Source organism: Quercus suber, unplaced genomic scaffold (genome assembly GCF_002906115.3).
Source record: "Quercus suber isolate HL8 unplaced genomic scaffold, Cork oak 2.0 scaffold_53, whole genome shotgun sequence".
Classification (NCBI taxonomy): domain Eukaryota; kingdom Viridiplantae; phylum Streptophyta; class Magnoliopsida; order Fagales; family Fagaceae; genus Quercus; species Quercus suber.
Genome location: NW_027069518.1, coordinates 669,928 through 690,038, shown reverse-complemented (window position 1 = coordinate 690,038; position 20,111 = coordinate 669,928). Strand labels below are relative to the sequence as shown.

The 20,111-nt window shown below is 36.3% G+C and overlaps 1 protein-coding gene and 1 pseudogene across 1 annotated transcript in view; both read right to left on the bottom strand.

Annotated features, from left to right (window-relative positions):
* LOC112036527 (protein transport protein SEC31 homolog B) overlaps positions 1 to 20,111 on the bottom strand; it is a 45,738-nt gene that overhangs the window by 740 nt on the left and 24,887 nt on the right.
* Positions 138 to 9,043, bottom strand: LOC136066982 (protein transport protein SEC31 homolog B-like; annotated as a pseudogene).

Sequence of the window (20,111 nt, the reverse complement as noted above, 5' to 3'; positions counted from 1 at the left end):
CTATAGCAATCTGTCTAGTGACAACTATTGTATAACACATTTCCAACATTGTAATCAATTCATAAAACCTTACAATTTTCTATCTGAAATTCCAAATGGGAGTATCTTAATGGTTTTTTTTTTTTGGAACACAATCATCAACAAATGGAAGGTCGATACTCAGTAGTTGCATATTCAAATTGGAACACATAAACCCAATTATTCTTTGTCCATTTACATAATCCCTCCATGCCAGACTCTTCATAAACTGAGAACTTCCTTTCTAGGATAGCCTTGAATGAATTTGAGGCAGATACAAGAATTGGGTCTTCCATCAAAGCAACCAAGGTATTACTTCCCTGTTCATAGGCAAAAATTTTCATGTTCTTTATTTAATTCATATAACCAAGTTATTTGTCAGATTAAGCCCAGGATTTCCAGTCCTAAAGGCAAGCTTTTTCTCAGGGAAAATGTGATCATTTACAGAATTATATTTGCCCATTATGCAACCAAAATGGTGAAACACACACACACACTTCCTTTTTCATTCTCTTCTAGTAGAAGAAATTGGGGCCACAATTCCCCCCAACCCCCCAAAAAAAGCTTAATTTTACACATAAATGCACACATGTATGCTGTCATATGTACAAGATCAGCTACTCAACCAATCTTGACATCAAGCACCATCTAAGAGGAAGTTGTAACTTTTGGAATTGCCCCAATCACATTTACTGTGAGTAAGTTCCTCTTTCCAATTAGTATGCTACAAGTTACACGATTTAGCATGATAGAAGAACAATAACAACTAATCCAAATTCAAACCCTATCTCTATTCTACTAATACTTAAATAATAAATTATTAAATTTATTGTGATAATAAAATAATATTAGAACATGTTATGGTATCAAACAAGCAATTCTAAGAGCATTCATTTCAGCTTATGCAAAAAATTATGTCTATTTTAGTATAAGAATAAATATATAGTCTAGAAGAATTTTCATTTAAAGAATAAATATAATAAGGTTACCATATATTTAATAGTTTCATATAAAAAGATAGGGGTATTTTAGAGAGTTGAAGTATTTGTGTGAGGGTATTTTAGTATGCAAAATGTTGAAACCCCAACAAAGAATCTTGTTATTAATAGTATAGATAGACATTCATAACTATCATAATGATATCTTAGCAAAGAGAAATAAATAATGATAAAATTTCATATTTAATAGTATTTAATATAATTTTTTTTTTAAAATAATAACTAGCAGAATGATCAAGTTTCATATTTGTATTCATATATAAACACAAAAAATACAACAAAATAGAGCCTTAAGACAATTACAATTTAGGAGAACAAAAGAGTGACACCACAAATACACTAGCAAGCCTGAACCTATCAGACAGAGCACTAAACAAAAAGTCCTTATACCAGTGACCCTAATGCCACACACAAAAGAGAAAAGAGATATGAGTCTTACACTTCTTTTTTTGATCTTGCTTTCAATATCACTATCATGGGCAACGTCGTTTTCCTATCCAACCCCACAAACCTTCAGTCAGTGCATGTCTACACAATTTGGTCCCTACACCAAATTTGTGGGGACTATTTACACATCAAACTCCTCTTTATATTTGCATCTTTTGCAATCATCCCAACAAAATCCTAGATGATTAAATTCCTCAACACCAAAACGTCTTCTCATCATTACACTTTTCCAAGAGTCTGAAATCCAAGCAACCATTCTTTGTACCAAAAAGTACAACTTACAAATCAGAGTCAGAAGTGGAGGCCATGATTATGAAGGACTATCCTACCTCTGCAAAACCCCATTTATCTTAGTTGATCTTTTCAATCTTAGATCAGTTGAGATAAATTAACACTACATGAAAGATATTACCAAAATCACATACCAGGTTCTGTAGTGAGTGCAATTCAATCCCTTAAGATCACAAGTTCAGGTGACAATTCATCAGAGCCCAAAAGTTTAAGGTACTCCATTGCTGTTGTTAAAAGCCCTTGACTTGCTAAAATTTCAGCATATTTTTCAATAAGCTTACACAAAGATGCACTAAATCACTTCTGCCCAGTTGCCAAGGCAAGGACAATAGTCTTTTCCATCAAATCCTAATCAAATGATTAAAAAAATAAATAAGTATCGTGGCCAGAATATACAGGTCAAAATACACCACTACAAGCACCAAATTAACCTGAAGAAGCTCAACATAGGATTTCCCTTCGTGCTTAGTTCTAAGACTCCTTGACCAAATTTCCACTTTTTTATCAATATTTCCCGCACATATATAACAAAGAGTAGCAGCCAACGTGTTACCAGCAGCAATGAGTTTTGAAGCAAGTGTGTCACAGAGCATAGTCCATTCCTCTATCTATAAACTGTTTGATGGTGATTTTTTTTTTAGGGAAAAAAGAAGAAATAAGAATTTAGTAGACACAATAACTTCATGATTAATGCAATTAATTGCACAAGAAACTATTTCTTACAGTAACTACTACAGGATAGCCATCATTGCAAAGTAAGAAACAAATACGTTTAATTTGACTTGTCTGTCTCTTGGGCCATAGCACAGAAGATCATCAGGTTAAGAGTTCATTACCTCCACAATAAATCCAGAAACAGAAACTCATTAAATTTATAGTTTCAAGAGGTAGACTGTTGACTTCTAATAATAATGTCTGAATGCAAGGATAATTTAGACAAAAGATGCCCCATAAAAGAAACAATATCTCTAGCAATTCTTGCAACTACATTCAGCTGTGGGCATGAGGAGGGAGGTCAGACAGGTTGAGTATACCATTTGCTAACATCAACATGAAAAGGAAGAGATACTATGTAAATACAAGTAACAGATAACCATTCCACAGCATTCAAGATCATAATAAACCATTCAGCAAACTAAGAGGGGAAATATATATATATATATATATTAATGGAACAAGCATGAAATAGGGAAAGAAATTTAGCAACAAAATACCATTTATTTGGATTCAATAAAAAAATTGATTTAACTGTCCATGCATCTAAATCGTAAACAATGCACTGGAATGTCACAAAAAAGAACTCTATCTTTGTCAGGAGTAATAAAACTTACACTACATAGAAAAGCAAGTGTTTCTTTCCAGAATTTCAAGGGCCTTGTATTTACAAGGCTCAAGGGATCATTGTTCACCATTGCAGAAACAACCTGAAAATGACACCCCCATGTATGAAAGAGACATTATAAATACATTGTTAATAATCGATTGATAAGATAAAAAATATTTATCTCCAATCGTTTTACATAACTTCATAAGTTCATCAAAGTAAAATGAGGCTATTCAAGATAAATAAACTACCTTTAGGTAAGGTGATCGGCTAATCTTAAAGCATTGATCCCGTGTGCTCTCCCACAAGGATGCACCACCAACTTTAGCAATAACTAAAGCATCAGCCATTTTATTTGCAGATATGCACTGTGCAACTGCCCCCTTGTAATCTCCAACAATTAAAGCACTTTGGACAACATCATCAAATGCTGGGTCAGTGCTCTCCTCAAATCCATCTGGTTCTTGTTGCAATTGTTCTAAATCAGGGGCAGTATCTCCAATAGGAAAGTTTTCACCACGAGAGGTAGACACAGGCGTTCCAGCTGGGCTAAGATTGTTAAAGAAATCTTCCCCATTATCGGTAGAGAAAACGATAACTTCTTTATCATCCCCATATCCAACCTTCTCAGTTACGTTAACTTCTTTATCATCCCCATATTCAAAATGGGAAAGATCTTCGACACTATCTTTCTCTTTAGTAGGAGAGCAGCTTTGTCCTTGCTGTCCCATCATCTTCAAACATAACCTTCAAGAAGTTCCATGTTTCTTGGTCATCCTCAGATCTGTTAAAACAACTCAAAAGGAATCAAGAGATGCAAAAGTAATAGAGCAACTTCTAATAGCAAAAGATAAAAATATTTGTTCGCCAGCAAAGATAACATACTCAATCTCTTGTGACTTTTTCTCACAAAGTACTCTCAACAAAGACCTTTCCCCCTTTTGAATTGCAGCTTCAAATTCAGACGATCGACTGACCAAACTGTCTTCAATAACTAAGGTGTGGACATAAACCTGGACAAAGAGGGAAAAAAATTAACAAACAAATACAACATAAAATAAGAGAACAATGAGACATTGACCAATAAAGATACCTCTGAAGCACCAGCTGGAACACCTGCAGCAGAGGGCCTAGGGTGAAACCCTACAGGACGTTTATACCGTTTTGGAGCTCTCAGATGAGCTACATAAAAAAGGTATTACTATGAAACTGAATTTCACAGGAAATATAATCAATTACAGAAAGTAAAAACAAATAATTGTGGGATGAAAGGAGGGGGAAAGGAGGAGAAATAGGAATAAGTACTGGCATGCACCAATTCCTAAATTACTTCACACAGTGTACAATCTTCTCTTCCCTGTATGAACTCTCTACTCATCCATTTTATAAAGAAACAATTGTTTATTTCGCTTGCAATTACCCAATGAAATTCAGGACTTGCATATGTAAGCTGATCGGTGAAACAACTATAGAATGGAAATTCTATAATGAATACAAAGTTTTGACATTTAATAATCATATAAAATAATAATAATAGGGTTGAATTTGGCCTCGGGTTTTAGTATTAGTTTTTAGCTTTTAACTTTTATATAAAGCTTTTAAAAACCTCACTTTTTTTCACTTTTCTCCATTTTTTCTCACTTTTTTCAAGGGAAAAGTACACTAGCAAACTTTCAGTAAAAAGCTAAATAAGCTGTTACCAAACGAACACTAGATTTAACCCCCAAAAAAAATAATGTTATTACAAGAAACTCAAGAAACAAAATAATAAAAACAATGATCTTTGTCAAAGTGTGGCTCAAATCATTCCAACCATGTTTTGAGACTAAGGTGTAGTTGTTGAACTTACACTTTGCATGACTGGAATCTGCAGCATCTCAGCCACCCTCAGTCTTATACAGAGGTGGAGATGCCATTTAGCCTAAAGGCCAATCTATTAACAATGCTGCAGAGGCAGTGTTACGCTTGTGAATTCAAAATGGCAAAATCAAAATTGAGCTTGCAGGATGTCAATTGAATGGCATTGTGTCTACAAGAATCAATTACCCAAAAGGTTGCACCAATTTAGAAGAAGACTTGAAAAAAAATGTCCAAGACATGATCAGCAATAAAGTCATAAGCATACAAGTTCAAAAAGTGTTTCATCCTATATAACCATGAAAAACATTGCCAACTAATTTAAAAATTTTTTGGATTAAATTTTTTCCGTTGATTGATGGATTAAACCAAACAACTAATTTTAAATTAGAAGAGAATTACAACAACAAAGCATTAGTCTCAAACTTTTGGGCTCAGCTATGGAACCTCAACAGATTAGTTAGGGTCAACCACATGTATTCTTCTTCTCCATTCTATTCTATCTAAAATCATACTCTTGGTTACTTCCTTAATTGACATGTCCTTTTTTATCACTTCTACTCATGCTATTTTGGTCTGCCTCTACCTTTTTCATTCCCTTAACTTGGATCAACTCACTCTTCCTTACCGGTGCCTTAATCACTCTCCTTGAACATGTCCAAACCAAATGTTGTATGTCGATTGCACCATACACTTTAGAGGATAGGATGTATGTTGGTTGATCATATAGTCCCAAATTAGCCACCATAACCCAATCCTCAAAACAACCAACTCCTTTTAGAAGTGACTTACTAGTGACCCACAACCAAAAACTAATAAACAATAAACAGAAGATTGTTTATTTCCATATGCACACACATATAGTGTATGAATGTCTACAAAAATACATTTTTTTTATTATAGCTCAAGCGGCATGCATTCGGTACATATGTAACTTGCCCATAAAAAAGACTTCTTAATATCCTTTGAAGTACACCAAAGCCTATCATTTACTCTATCATGTTAACTTCTTGCCAACTAAAGCCTATCATTTCAAGAGATGAATCAATAGTTGAATTCAAGACACAACAAAAAGACAAGCTCAAATCTCACTTATTTCAAAACCAATAAGTGCTAATTCTCCCCCAAATCTTTTAAGAAACAAGCTACCATGACCAAGACAATACATGTAAAACTAGACGCCAGTATGCATATCAAACTACTATAGGCAATTTGATGATATGATTTATGAGAGCTAATAAGAAAAAATTACCTGCACCAAACTCATTCTCTCCAACGCCATATCGACTGCAATAAGAATTAAGTGAAATCCATTACAGAAGAAGGTTCCACTATAGGCCATTTTGCAAATGAATCAACCTATTCTACCAGGGTTGGAAAAACCCACATGAGCATGGGTAATTTAGCAGTGTGCTTTCTGAATTTCAAGATCAGGTTTTCATAGAAACTTTGTTCCACATTCCAAACCATATTAGACAAGTTCCCTAATGCAGGACAAACCAAAACAATGCAACAACAAAATTAAAGAACAAGAAATAAAGGGATACATAACCTAGAAGTCAACACCTAGGCTTGCTTGGAGTCAAACCGAGCAAAATAAAACCTCTAGGATTTAGCTTCTAGGGTTGGCTAGAGTTAGCACCAAACTATTGGGACAATTTCGAGAGACATTTTATTCATCATCAAAACAATAATTCTCCATAGGAGTATATTATTGTGCTTATATAGACTACTAAACCCTAATTCTAACTAATATAGGAAACCTTAATTCTAATTCTAATTGACTAAGGAAACCTAATTCTAAATGACTTGAGAAATCTCAATTATTGAATTACAAAAACAACACTGACTCTAGGATATAAAATAAAGCTACTAATGATACTGATTAACTACTAAGACCTAAAATAAAATACAATTATCCAATAAATATTCAATTGACTCAAAAATTAAATAAGACCAAATTTTAAATAAAATTTCTTTGCACTTCCCACACAATCCCTTAATCTAATCCCCAATTAACACCAACTCTACATTCGCCCAAATGCAATCATTGTCCATTCTATTTTTGTTCATGTTGTCATTCAATATTGGAATCCATATGCCACAAAAATTGTAAATGCAATATTCCCGTGTTGCTCTACCCATGCCCCTTACACCCTCTTGTCCCACTCATCTCTTTAGCACTCATACTAAATTGCAGTTATTGATAAAATGGCATATAATATGCATAAAAAGATCCATCACTTTACTCAATTATTTTCCATTTTAATTGTTGCCAACTTACAACTTGTTATAAGGCTCAAAAGAAAGCAAAACCTTTTAGACAGATCTATAAAAATATAATTGGTATATACCTCAATGTTATAAATTCCAATTTTTCCATCAAATGAAGATGCTGATATAACCCCAGGTATCCTTAGATACCAGTGTACATCAAAATTCCAATTGGTACCAGTAGGCAGTTCAGAAACAATCTGAGTCAAAATCAAAAACAAATAAGTGTTACCATAGCAAAAAGTATTCTATACTTAAGAACAACCCAGAAGAAAAATCATAACAGGACAATCTTCAAGAAAAATAACAGACCCATGATAAGGAAGGCCAAATTCCATACCTCTCCAGAAACGGTATCCCAGCGAATAGTTCGACTATCTTTGGCACAGGTGATCAAATAAGAACTGTCAATGGAACACCACTCCATCGCAATTACACCTGATGTAAGAAATGCATACAGGTGGAAAATATTCAACATCATGCACAACAAAACTAAAATTTTGATAATTGTATATTGGAAATTGGAAGTATATGTACTTCATAACTAGAACAACTAAGGTGGCATTAATTAAATACTACTGCACCAGCCATTGGTGACTAGAAAAACTTATAGAAATCCAAATCTCTGTATGCATTTAACAAATCACATCTAAATCTCTGTATACATTTAACAAATCACAAAACAAAACAAAAGCTTCTATAATCTAGTAATATGGCACCCATTATATACATAATCAGGCAGCAATTAAAAAATATTTGAACTTCAAAGATAATTCAATTTGTAATACTATGTACATCTGGATTCGCATGTAAGTGTCATGAGGATCATAATTTGGCATGAATAAACTTCAGTCACAATGAAACTGGAGTCAATTTCCTAAATAGGTTCCCAATAAACCATATATTGAATAGCTACCATACTCATTCAATGTTATACAAACGATGGGGAAACAGGGCAACAAAATATTGGATGAATCTACAACTAAAGAACATGCCTGAACAGCTGACCTCATAAAGGAAAGGTGACTCATAGTCAATTTGAAAAGCATGAGAAGTTTATAAGGGAAAAATGATGAGAAAAGGCAAAATAATTTCCTATCAATCAAATAAATAAATGATGAGTACTTTCTATTTGAAGAATAACAACAGTAATCAACAAATAATACTCCTCAAGCAGCTACTGCAAATTGGGCATACAATCAAATTCAATTATTCTAGACATATGGAAGCACAAGAGAGGGATAAGGAAAAAAATTCAAAAAGTCATGCATGGCTAATGGTATCCCAAAACAGCAATCATATAAACATAAACTGATAAAAACAATAATACAGTTAAAATGGAATATCATGTTACAAAGTATCATTACCTTTAGTATGCCCCGTGAACTCTTTAACTGGTGTCATTATATTCCACATATCCCATAACAGCTTGCATAAAATTGCTATAAATTAATGAACAGAAGACCCTTTTTTTTTCTTTTTCCTAATTACATAACCTCAAAATCATATTTTGCACTCAAGTAAAGCAACATCTTTCACTTTCCACATAACTACTCAAAAACTTCTCCTAACATTTTCATCACATTTAAGAAAACCTGACTGATCACCGTTTTTCGACTATATATAGCTAGCGATATAGTGAGAGAGAAAACAAAATTCAATTTGCAAAATTAACACAGCAACAACAAAATCATTATATGAAATGGTTCAGTTTATGCTCTGAGTTTAGTAATTTTTAAGAGAGAGAGAGAGAGAGAGAGAGAGAGAGAGACTGACAGCCGGAGGTTGGAGGAGTTGAGAATGGAGAGCTTGTGAGTTTTGATATCCCAGCCATGGATGCTGAGACAGCGGCGGCCGTCAGGCTAGGGTTCAGCACCGGCGGCTTTGAGTTCCTTCCCTTCCACTTCTACTATCCGTAGAAAAAATAGCTTCAAAAAAAAGGAATCATCTTTACTAGAATATTTCTGTAATCACAATAACAATAATTAATAGATGCTTGATCTCTATAAAGTATATTGAGTGTTATAAAATAGGTAAGTGGAAGATTTCTTTTTCTTTTTTTCTTTTTTTATAGCTCAAATCAACCAACAATATCAGTCAACAAAGTGAGAAAAATTTGTTAGTTCATTGTTTTGGTAACATATATTAACATCTTCCTTTCTAAATATGAAGCTACATTTCTAAATAAAACCAAGATGCTTGAAAATTATATTTTACTATAAAGCATGATCCCCATAGTGATTTGACTTAGATAAAAATTGTGATAAATGGCAAATCTGTAGACATAACAAAAAACTGGAAGCTGATAAATATAAAAAGGAATTAAAGCAACAAGATACCTGTAGAATCAGCTAATTCCTATGGCATGCTTACTCAGTTCAATTCTCCTAGTAATATTACCTTGTGCCAATTTTGACTCTGTTTACGCAATGGGTAACGAAGCACATCAAATACATCACCACATCAACCCGGTTGAAAATAAAAAGATGAAATTTATTGAAATGTAAGAAATTAGATAAAGGAAAAAGGAAAAGAAAAGAAAGGAGATAGTACCAGTGAGTGAGTTGTTGAGTTGTTGAACAATTGCAGCACCCAAAAGCTTTAATTAAGTCCCAATTCTTATGATCAGGTTTCTGTGGTTCTTCTTCATCTAAAATTTAATCACCAAGAAATACATACGTTGAGAGAGAGCAATGGAGAAGAAGAATTGGGCTTTTGGATTTCTTTTAATCGAAGGTTGGGAGTAAAATGGTGACTTTTATATACCTGACTCTTATTGTTGAGATAGATACAAATTGGGAATGTGAGAAATTTTATGCCAATCTTCCCCGATTTGCTTCTTGCATCTTTTCAGTAAGATGGGACATTTTCCAATTTCTAGTGTTTGCAAAGAGGTAAGGGCACCCATTCCTTCTGGCAATGATTCCAAATTAGGGCAACCCCAAATATTAAGTGATTGAAGAGATATTAATTTGCAGACCCACTCCGGTATGGCTATCAAATTATGACAAGCCGAAATTTGGAGATATTGTAGAGAGCTGACATATTGAAGTCCCATTGGGAGAGAGACCAGATTCGGAAGATCATAGAAATGCAAAGAGAGAAGGGTCGTAAGTCCTTGCCATTCCATCTCATCCCAATCATTGGATAAATCAACCACCTCAGAGTTCCAAACATTCAGATGTTGAAGTGCCGTAAGATATCGCATGCCTTGAGGAAGAGGACAGTTGCGTAGATATAGAGTACGGAGAGAAATGAGATTTCGTAGGCACTCCCCTGGCAAAGCTTCTTCCATTTGCTGTATATACATCCGACTTAATTTGGAGAGAGGGGCAACAATTGTAGAAGAAGAAGAAGAAGAAGAAGAAGCGATTGATGGTAGATTCCCTGAAGTCTTGTTGTTTATCATCATCCTCTCCAATGACTGCTTCAATCTACAATTAATTAGGCTCAATCTTTCGAGATATGGAAACACAGGAAAGGAAGTCAGCTGAGGGCACTCCCAAATTGTTAAGTCAGAAAGACGAGGGAATGAAGGAAGAGAATCCCTCCTTCCTCGCCACCATCCCTTTAAATTAGGGCATTCCTCAATTTGGAGTCTCTCCAGCGATGGGTAGAATAAAGAATCACTGTTATCTCTCTCTAAATCTGATATGTGCTCTAAACAATCCAATCTCTCCAAATGGATAATTTTGAGAGAAGGCAATTGGTCCAACAGTGGAAGATATTGGCATTTTTTACATGAATATAATTCAAATTGGACAAGATTTGTGAGCGTCACAAGCCAAAGTGGAAATATCACTCCCTCGTACCGCTTTAAACTCAATGCTTTGAGATTTATATGTGGTTGCAAGGCTTCCACTGCTAACATGTCACAAACAACACCCGTCTCATCAATGTCTACTCCTACCCAGTTTAAGTTCAACCTATCAAGACGTTTTTTCTCTTTTAAATTTGCATCCTCATACTCTAATGCAGTATCTTTTACTTGATTGAGATTTTCAATTGAGAGATTTCCTCTGAGCTCATTTAGCTTGTCAAGTTCCTTCAATCCACCGTAACTCTTAGGCATTGAATCGTTCCTACCCTTCTTCATCACAAATCTTGACAATGTCTGCAGATTAGTCAATTGGCCCAGTCCATTTGGCATATGAGTCAACCTCCAACACTCATCAATCTCAAGAAACTTGAGGTTGACTAATTTGTTAATATCTCTTGGAAATTCTTTAAGTTTTGTACACTTAGAGAGTTTTAATGTTTGCAAATTGTACAACTTGACAATAGAATTAGGAAGCATCTCAATGTCTTTATTCTTAGAAAGATCAAGATATCTTAGATGCTTCAACTTTTTGATAAAACTTGGAATTGTTTTAATCCCCATGTTATGCAAATCCAACAAGCGTATGAACTTAAAATTTGCCACAATTGCACTATAAATAAAATTATCTGATCTTATGATATCATACTTTGGTTGACATGGCAAAAGAAACGTTCTTATCCTTCTTGATTTATATAATGAGATCGGAATTTCCGATGATGAGAACAATGTATGCCCAAATGACACATGACGAGTTTTCTCATCAATGTCTTTTTCTTTTGGATAAATGGTAGTGCTCTCTGATCCCATTACTTGTATTGCTATATCATGCATGAGATTATGTATTTGAATTTTGAAATATTGCCAAGTTCATCTTTTTCAACTTCTTGAAAAAATGATCTCCAAAGCAAATCCATAAAATACTCATGACCAACATCTTTTGGACATTGCTTTTTGTCATGCAACGTGATGAACCCTTGCGCCACCCACATATTAATCAAACTTGATTTGTCAATCTCGTAATCCTTTGGAAATAGACTACAATATGCAAAGCATTGCTTCAAGTGTGATGTGAGATGATCGTAACTCAACTTTAATGTTGGTAAAATGTCACTTTCATTCAGACGTATTTTTGAAAGTTCATTAATTTTGAATGATAACCACTCCATTTCGGTTTTTTTAAAATACAACAAACCTCCTATTGTTCTTATTGCAAGTGGAACTCCTGCACACTTTTTTAAAATTTCCTTCCCAATTTCTACAAAGCTACCATTCTTCAGTTCTTCCCCCTCTTCAAACGCCATCTTCTTAAATAAAGACCAAGCTTGTTGTTCATCTAAACCCTTTAACACATATGGTTGAATAGGTTGTGAAATCTTTGCCACGATTTCACTACGTGTAGTCACTAAGATTCTACTGCCTCTTGTACCGCCCATTAAAATTTTTTTCAATTCACTCCATTTTTCGCGATCTTCGTTCCACACATCATCCAACACAAGCAAGTATCTCTTTCCATTAATTCCTTTTTCAAGATCACTGACTAATGTGTTCATTTGAAGGTCTTTTGGTTTCTCATTTTTTATACATTCCAAGATTTTCTCAACAATTATCTTTACATTGAAATTTTCAGAGACACACACCCACAATTTTAGCTCAAAATGGTTTTTGATTTCTTCATCATTGAAGACAAGTTGAGCAATTGTCGTCTTTCCTAGTCCTCCAATACCAACTATCGGAAGGACAGAAACATTCTCCTTAACATTGGGATTCAACAGAGATTCAATAATGGCCTTCTTATCATCCTCCCTCCCAATAACATCTTCAGCACGTACAACAGAATGAGTCTGCTCCCTTGCCTTACACCTGACTTGTTCCTCGTCAGAACGCTCATCTAAATGGAACTTCCTATCAGCTGCAATCGCATCAAACCTCTCCCTCATGGCCTTAACCTTATGACCCATTCTAAGACCATATGCAAGCTGATTAGATTTGGAAAAGAAGATGCGTACCTCTTTGGCCTTCTTGTCCCGAGTCATCGCTTCCCGTCGCAAGGCCTCAGTGGAGATTTCATCCAGCAAGTCATCCGCATCAAACATGGCGTCCTTAAGCCTTTGCAGCCACAGTTTGACTTCATTGTTGTGTTTCTTCGCCTCTGCATCCAAAAGCACAGCACTGATTGTCGAAACAGTCTCCTTGAGTTTGTTGATCTCGTCTTTGACACCCCAGATGAGCGCAATCTCTTGGACTGCTAGGTCGCCCGCTTTCCCAACGATTCCTTTAGCAACGCCGGACAGAGCTCCTTCCGCCATTTCTTGAATTAGAGAGAATTGAATGAATGCTAATCTTTGTGAGAACTGAGAAACAGAATGATCTGTGATCTGTGATAAGAGATGGACAATGCGGTTTGACTTTTTGAGCTTTTGCATGACAGTGAGGTCTTAATATAATACTACTTCTTTTGATGGGCTTGAGTGTAGCCCATCACTTTCTTAAGGGCTAAGTAAGGCCCATGATCAAATTGACGATAATATTAGCCTTTTTCACGTAATATCAGGCTTATAAGCTTTCCAATTTAGTGAAAGAGTTTATTATTAAAAAGTCAGTTTATTTTATTATTTAACTTATTTTTATTATTATTTATGAACTTTATTGCACTTTTTAGTACTATTTATAAATTTCATTGTACTATTTCAGCTAACTTTTACTTTTATCTACAGTACTTTCAGCAAAAAAATTTTAGTCGTAGCAAAATAAGCAAATTCCAAGCAGACTCTTATCAAATATTTTTCATTTGTGAACTTAAATAGCTGGCATTCACCCTCATTTGTCTTTGAGGATAAAAATATAATTTTGAAAGGATACCCATTTGAAGTCAAATATCTTGCGGCAATTTATATATCTATTGTGACTTTTTTGGCCTATTATGAATGTGTACAATGCAATGTTGTACTTGTTTATTTAGTACATTCAATTGCTAAGCTTTTCAATTTTAGTCCATGGATTCTCTTGGCTTTATGGTTTATCTGGGGAAGCGATTTACCCTATCCACATGAATTAAAGTTGGATTTATAGAAGGGTTGTGTTAACGAGTATTGTAAGGTCCCCGTTAACAACAGCTTTTTGCACATTTGTTTTCACTTTTTGCAGCTTTTTATTTTTTTGATAATTTTTTAACAATTGTTTTTATCTTTTTGGCAATTCTTTAAATAACTTTTTGTCCTTTTTATTAATACAACCCATTAAGGGAAATCTTAACAAGCACCGCACGGTGCTTGTTAACATTTCCCTCTATGGAATTCTTAGAGTATCATGTGAGAATTCATCATTGGGGTTTTTTGATGCATCACTACCTAGCATGCTAGCATTTATCATGGGATACAATCAATCTTTAGAATAAAAGAGGTGATATTTTCAAAGGTCTTCTCTGCTTGAATCTATGTCATCCATTTCTTAAGTATCATACCATTAAAATCCCTTTAATGGACTTTTTTTTTTCAAGAAATACAAGATTTAATAGTAAAGAACCATTGATTAATTTGGTTTTAACCTATAGGTTCTCTAAAAAAACATGAATAAGCTATTAAAAAAAATTACCAGATAAATTTTTTTCTTAAAAATTAGCATACTTTATATTTAAAGATATCTCACATACGTTTGATATATTTTTTTCCTGAAAACTAGCACACACCAAGCTCAACAGTTTACTTCATTTCAAATCCTAAATTTTAGTGTTATAAAAATCTTTTTCTATGTAACCTCACTAATAATAGATAAATTCAAATTGAAAAATTATATTAAACTAAAAAAAATAGCATTATCGCACGTACGGAGTGTGTGTAATGAGATTAATAGCATTCACATTAGCTCATGCAAAACATTCTATCTATTTTAGCATGAGAATAAATATATAGTCAAGAAAAATTTCATTTAAGAATAAATATAATAAGGTTACCATATATATATTAATAGCAAAAAACATAGAGAAAATCCAATTAGATTTTGATTGGATTCTCAATTTTGTGCCCATTTAATTTTTAATTTTGTGCCAAGTGAATTATTGAGTGTAAAAATCAAAAAGTCCAAATTCAATTAGATTATAAATTGAATTTTAACTGGAATCTAATTTTTTGTCACGTGTCCATCTAAGTTTTTAATTTTTGTGACAAGTGAATTATTGGATAAAAAAGCTAAAGAGTCTAAAACCAATTAAATTCTAATATATATATATATATATATAATGAGAAACCATTACATATTTTAGAAATGTATGGTTTAAAAAAAGTATAAGCTAATACCATGTATAATTTGAACATCTTTTCAAAAAAATGTATAATTTGAATGGTATTATTGTGATTATTTTTAATTGTACCCATGCATATGCAATGGGCTACACACTAGTATTTAATAGTTCCATATAAAACACAATCTATATATCTATATTCATATGAAAAGCCAAAATTTAGAGAAAATCCAATTAGATTTCTGTGGGGGGTGAAAGCCCAACCTAGTTTATTGGGCCTAAGGCCCTATTTGAAGACTACTGTATGTCCGAAGAGAGGAAAACGTTTGAGAAGAAGTCCATGTGGAAGAAATATACCTGGAGACGAACGAGGGGTGTATTCCGAAGAGAGCATCAATGGTCCAGAGAGGCCATTCTCCTCGGATATAAAGAGCTTTGGTCAAACAGATGTCTGGGAGGTTCAAGTAATCCTCCTAACAATTCTAGTGATAAGGATGGACTTCAGGTACGCATGGAGCTGATAGGAACGGAGAAATATCTAGAAGACAAACTTCAACCACCACATTAAATTCATTACAGCTGCTTTTCTGGCCGCATTAATGTGAAGAAGACTCCTAAACAGTATAACATCAGCTACCACCACTCATAGAGAGCTAAAGAAGATATCTGATGAGACATGTACTCAAGTGGATACTTAGATGAAGAACAAGTGGACGATGAAGATGATAGGGGTGGATGCTATATAAAGAGAAGAGGCCTCTGATAATGGGGGTCGGAAAAAAGAGAGAAAAAATGAGAGAATAACTTTACTGTAACTCCAAGAGTTATAATCACCTTTCGTTCAATAAAACACCTCTTCGGACATTCATTGGTTCAGTTGTTTAAGCATGATGGCATGTTAATTCATCCTTAACTACCGTAGTTGATCACTGTTTAATTCACAACTAGCCCAGCTCTTTCATCCACTCTCTACCAATTCATTGTTCTGGGTTCATTGGGCTCATAATCCATACCTTTTGGGCTTAAGCTACAAAAACTGACCCTACAATTGGCGCCGTCTGTGGGAACAGCTTGTGCAGGAGTGAAAACAACAGTTGATAATGGCCGAACCAGGACAACAGCCAGCAGAATCTAGGGCATCCCAACACATAGACCCTTTCCTTAATTTGGAGTAGAGACAGGATCGTGAATAAATTGTGCACACTGCACATATTGGTCGAAGCCAACCGCATAGGGGAAGTCACGTGTCTCATGCAGAGGAAAACCAAAATTTGCAACTAGAAATTACAAAGCTAAAAAGGGAGTTGCACCATGCAAAGAGGAAACAGATTTCTCCACACTCTAATGAAGATTCCAATGACGAACAGGACGTCACTTATAAGCAGAAATCTCGAACACCAGTTAGTGAATCATTTTCCTACAAAAAAGAGCATCGTCATAAAAGGCAACTTCGAAGCCCATCATGCGGAGGAGTAGGGAACGATGCTATGAGCAGGTGAATCAGATTTCTCGGTTGCCCTTTACGCGCAGGATTGAAGAGGCGAGACTTCCTTGGCGCTTTAACCAGCCGACATTCACCATCTATAACGGTAAAACAAACCATGTGGAACACGTGAGTCATTTTAACCAGAGGATGGCTGTTTACTCTAGAGATGAAACTCTGATGTGTAAGGTTTTCCCCTCCAGTCTTGGGCCGGTTGTAATGAGGTGGTTTGACAGCCTGAAAGCAGACTCCATCAATTCCTTTAAAGAGCTCACTCAAGCATTTGGTTCACGTTTTGTCACATGCCGAAGGGTGGCCAGGCCCTTATCTTCACTACTGTCCTTGAGCATGCAGGAGGGTGAGACTCTGAAGGCGTATTCAGATAGGTACTAGGAGAAGTTTAATGATATAGAGGGCAACTCTGATGCAATGGCTCTCAACACGTTCAAGCTCGGCCTTCCTACTGACCATGGTTTGAGGACGTCCTTATCCGGTAAACCAGTTACTAACATGCATCAGCTCATGGACCGTATAGAAAAGTATAAAAGAGTTGAAGAAGATCAGCAGCAGGGGAAGGAAAAGGACAAGGTGATCCTCTAGGAGAGGAGGGATTCCAGGTCGGACCGTTACAATAGCAGCAAACCGCGGAGAGATTTTGTGGGGCAATCAGGATCAACAAATCCTCAAGCAGTCAACACTGTATTTAAAGAGCCAGTACACCAGGTTTTGAAAAAGATCAAGAACGAGCCATTCTTCAGATAGCCGAATAAGATGGCGGGAAACCCTGAGAAGCGTAATCATAATCTCTACTGCCAGTACCATCAAGACCATGAGCATACCACAGAGGATTGCAGGAGCCTGTGGGATCATTTAGATCAACTGGTCGGCGAAGGTAAACTAAGACATCTCTTGCACCATTCCAGTGGTCGAGGAGGGCAGATGAGCTCAGGGTCCCGAAAAGATGACTCTTCGAAGCTGCCATTGGAAACTATTAACGTCGTCTTCGCCGCACTGGGAAGAACAGGATCCTGGCCGTTGAAGGTTATGTCGGTAGTCCGATCACTTGCAGGGGATTTCAGCCATGGTTCGAAGAGAGCTAAGTCAGGTGTTCCACTAGTTATAGGGTTCTCAGACGAGGACAAGATTAGGACCATCCAACCCCATGATGACGCTTTAGTAATCACCCTCAGAATTGGAGGGTACGATGTGAAGAGGGTAATGGTTGACCAAGGTAGTGCTGTAGAGATAATGTATCCTAATCTTTACAAAGGGCTAAACCTAAAGCCTCAAGACTTAACACCATACGATTCCCCACTGGTAAGTTTCGAAGGAAGGGTTGTCACCCCGAAGGGCCAAATATGATTGCCCGTGTAGACCAGCTCAAAGGTGGTAGAGGTGGATTTCATAGTTGCGGATGTGTATTCCCCTTATACGGCAATCGTAGCCAGGCCCGAGCTTCATACATTAGGGGCTGTTTCCTCTACCCTGCATCAGATAGTTAAGTATCTATCTGAAGGATGAGTTTTGAAATTCGGGGAGATCAGTCTACAACTAGGTAATGCTTAGTGGCTGCCATCTAACATGAACCTGAAACCGAGTCTTCGCCTAAGGCCGAAAGGGGTTTATAGCAGCTAAAGTCTCGGGTATCACCCGTCGAAGATCCAGACGAGGGCGCTCGATGCGAAGATTTAGTAAAAGTTGTTATTGGAGACGATCCTGAAAAGTTCTTTCAAGTCGGATCTCAGTTGCCTCTTCAGGAGAAGGAAGAGCTAGTAGAGTTCCTCAAGAGGAATCTTGACGTATTTTCCTGGAATGCTTATGAAGCCCTAGGAGTGGATCAGTAATTCATTTGTCACCATCTTAAAGTCAGTCCATTGATTATCCCCAAGAAGCAGCCTCTTCGACGCCCATCTAAGGAACATGCAGATGCAGTAAGAGAAGAGGTAGCAAAGCTCAAACAAGCTGAAGCTATTAAAGAGGTTTTTTACCTAGAGTGGTTAGCGAATACTGTGGTGGTGAAGAAGAAAAACGGGAAATGGCGAGTCTGTGTAGACTTCACTGGCTTAAATAAGGCCTATCCTAAAGATCTATTTCCCATGCCAAAAATTGATCAGCTTGTGGATGCCACTGTTGGTCATCCTCGGATGAGTTTCTTGGATGCTTTCCAAGGTTACCATCAGATACGACTAGCCCTGGAGGATTAAGAGAAGACTGCTTTTGTCACCCCTATTGGTAACTATCACTATAAGATGATGCCATTTGGCTTGAAAAACGTGGGATCTACCTATCAAAAAATGATAACGAGGATGTTTGAGCCCAAGCTGGGTAAAAATATCGAGGTTTACATATATGACATGGTGGTAAAAAGTAAGATCGTTGCCGAGTATGTGAAGGACCTTGAAAGTACCTTTGAAATCCTAAGAGAGTACAAGTTGCACCTGAAAGCTTCCAAGTGCTCATTCGATGTGGGGTCAGACAAGTTTTTGGGGTACATGGTGACTCACAGGGGAATTGAGGTCAACCCCGACCAAATAAAGGCCATCAACAATTTACAAGCTCTTCGAAATCCCAAGGAAGTTCAGAAATTGACTAGAATGACTACTGCCCTGAACCGATTCATCTCCCGATCAGCAGATAGGTGTAGACCTTTCTTCTTGTTGAATAACAAATGGAAGGGATTCGAGTGGACCAAGGAATGTGCTGTAACTTTTCAACAACTTAAGGACTATCTAACTCGGCCACCAATCATGTCCAGTGCTGAGCCAGATGAAGTCTTGTTTGCCTACATTGTGGTAGCCCCTTATGGTATGAGCTTGGTGTTAATACGAGCAGATTGTGGTGTGCAAAGGCCAGTTTATTATGTAAGTAAGTCGTTGCATGAAGTCGAGATCCGTTATCTGCCACTGGAGAAAGCTATCCTAGCAGTGGTGCTTGGTACACGGAAGCTGCCTCACTATTTCCAAGCTCATACAGTCATTGTTCTTACCCAGCTCCCACTCAAGGCCATACTCCGAAGTGCTGACTACACTGGAAGGATTGCTAAATGGGGTACGATCTTAGGGGCTTTCGATATCAAATACATGCCTCGCACGCCAATCAAGGGCCAAGTCCTTGCGGATTTAGTGGCCGAGTTCACAGAGCCCCAAGTAGAAGAGGTAACGCCAACATCGGACATGGATGAAAAATCAGTTGGCATGATTTCTCAATAAAGTCCTTCCCACTGGGAAGTGTACGTGGATGGCGTAATGAACCAGAAAGGTTCTAGAGTGGGGCTAGTGCTGATATCCCCCGAAAGAATCGTCATTGAAAAGTCGTTAAGGCTAGACTTCTCGGCAACCAATAATGAGGCGGAGTATGAAGCT